At 39.7% G+C, this 2,500-nt stretch overlaps 1 protein-coding gene across 1 annotated transcript in view; it reads left to right on the top strand.

The window, feature by feature from the left end:
• Positions 1-2,500, top strand: part of LOC137990020 (broad substrate specificity ATP-binding cassette transporter ABCG2-like) — an 11,515-nt gene that overhangs the window by 8,860 nt on the left and 155 nt on the right. The gene's annotated exons all lie outside the window — the stretch shown is intronic.

Raw genomic sequence — 2,500 nt, 5'->3', positions numbered from 1 at the left:
AAATTCCGCTTTTGGGGAAACCTTGCATATAGAATTATTAATGAAGACATCGAATTCGTCCTCTTCGAGGAAATGGCGTCGTTAAGCGATCATTATGGCCATAGCGTCAATCGCTCCGTTATTTATTAAATGTTTACGGGATTTTCTGCATTCAAGAAAGTCAGAGAAAATAGAGGATTTCATCCCCGCAAAAAAACAAATATTCTGGAAAATGTGTTTATTTCTCATTGGCGGTGAGAATGCAACCAATTTTCTTAAGGGGAGTTGTCACCTAACCCTAGTTCAGTTGTCTAGCAACCACAAGTCTACTGTAGCTTAGTGGTAGAGTATCCGTAGTAATCGGAAGGTCATATCTTCGACTCCTGTTTAAAGCCGTCGGGTTTTTCTTTTCCGAGTATTCCCGAGTGAGTCAGTATTGATCAATTCATCTCTTTATACCTACTGCTCTTTCCGATCAGTGATACACTGCTCAAAGTTGATGAAAAATTGTTAGGCGTTGCCCACGGTTTTGTTAAAGTTCTTATAAAGACTAACCATTTCAGGTGTAATAAGGTATTTACAGAAGTCTTTTAGCAAATTTCCTTCCTGTGCGTTCCTTCCTCTTCGTTTAACTTAACCCAGCAAATAGTCATGATTCTAATGCTACAAATCACACCCAGCATATTTGATTTTCAAGCTTCGTGACCTCAGTCATCAAAATAATAGTCTCGGTAAAAAATGTGCACAGGAATCTCATCTACTATTTGCTTGAAAGCGCTCATATTGGATATGCGATAAAAATCTAACTCGGTATCGCGACAAGCTCCTTAACACTGGGTATCCTGTTGCCTAGGGCCACAAGAAAGATTTCTGGTCCGAGTGCCTTGATCCGACTGGCTGCCCAAGTTAAGCTCTGTAGGTTTTCTGTAGTAGGCCCATTAGTTACCAGTAGCACTCTCTTTTGGCTTCCTACACGGACTCTAGAGTCACGTTTCAGTAGCAGTCAGTTTTGTGTCGTTTCGGGAGCATTCAGTATGCTCTTGTTTCCTCCTTGATGGTGCATTTTACTGAGGAGTAGTTCAGTTGTGAGCTGGTGAATAACCATAGAAAGTATAGAATTGAACAGTGAAGAGACTTAAGAGGAACACTTTGCATTAACTTTGTTTAATAAGGTCTTGTGTCATCAGGTTTAGGTGTGCAAATAAACGAAAGAGCTTGTGGAGAGTATGCGCCTTTTATTCCCAGTCCCCAGTTTTTAATGTTTTGGCCCCACTTCTGCTAATATATAGACTTAGCCGGAGCTTCCGGGTTATTTATCTCATTTGCGTTCGGTTGAAAACATGGATCCTCAAAGACCTATGAAACTAATTAACTTTTCTGGACTTAATTATTTATGTAAAAATATTGAAGATCCGTTACCAGGATTCATATTACGAAAAAAGTAAAATCGTTCTCTGGTAAAAAAGTTTTGAAAAAACTATGAGCTTTCGACAGACTGAACTGCTGCCTTCAACGGATAAAAATGTGTGAAGCCTAAAAGCGAAAGAAATTAAAATATAACGAAAAATTCGCATAAATTAAAGGGTAAAAGCATGTAGTGGAAAGAATGTTTAAAATGCTAAGAAAATTATGGCAATGTGGCTTAGAATATCTTATTTTATAAACGCCAAAAAGACGGCCAAGAAGTACTTCGCGGCATTTAAAAATCGTGGCTCCAACGCAAATGTTTATCTTCATCACTAACCTCAATTCCTCGATGTTGTTTTCCAGCTGCCGTTCTAAAATTGCTTGAAAGCATTTCCCTGAGATTTTTTCCATCCTTTAGCAGAGTTTTTTTCGTGAAAAATCATTTCGAACAGTCCATAAAAAGCGGTTATGTTTGCACATACAAACCACATAAACCCCTTCACTGAGGTCACATTGGCATACATGGATGGGTGGACGTAAGTACGGACGGTCGCGAATGACGTCATAGCTAAAACTAACATTTCTCTCATCAATGGGTTACCTTAATCGTGCTGCTCGCGGAGTTTAGCTTTGATTTCCCGCACATCCCACAGTAGAAAACTTAAGCAAAGACGACGCGACGGCGACGGCAACGGCAACGAGAATGTCATCTCAAAATATAAATTCGCGTTATTGTAATCATGACTTGGTGACTATTTCAACCTTTTGAATACGACAAGGTTGTGGTAGTTCCTCAAAAATTACATTGGTCGGACCGGCGCTTAATTTAGGCGAAAAATTTATAATTTATCCTCGAGTGCTGAATTCTTCCTAAAACCTCAAATTTGGCTATTTTACGTTGTTGTTTTGCTGGCGACTGCAAAGAAATAGACAAACGCGAAAAATGCACGTGCAGGGCGTGCAAACTGCCTAGTAATTATGCAAATTTGTGAAGTTCTAATTGCCGTCTCCGTTGTCGTTGCTTAAGTCCTCTAATCTGAAAGCCTGGTACGGGCTACAATTGGCGACCTTTTGCCATTAGAACAGCTCCTGCTTGTGTTGACCCTTGTGTTGA

Source organism: Montipora foliosa, unplaced genomic scaffold, assembly GCF_036669935.1.
Source record: "Montipora foliosa isolate CH-2021 unplaced genomic scaffold, ASM3666993v2 scaffold_485, whole genome shotgun sequence".
Classification (NCBI taxonomy): Eukaryota; Metazoa; Cnidaria; class Anthozoa; order Scleractinia; family Acroporidae; genus Montipora; species Montipora foliosa.
This window is presented reverse-complemented; position numbering and strand designations above follow the sequence as displayed.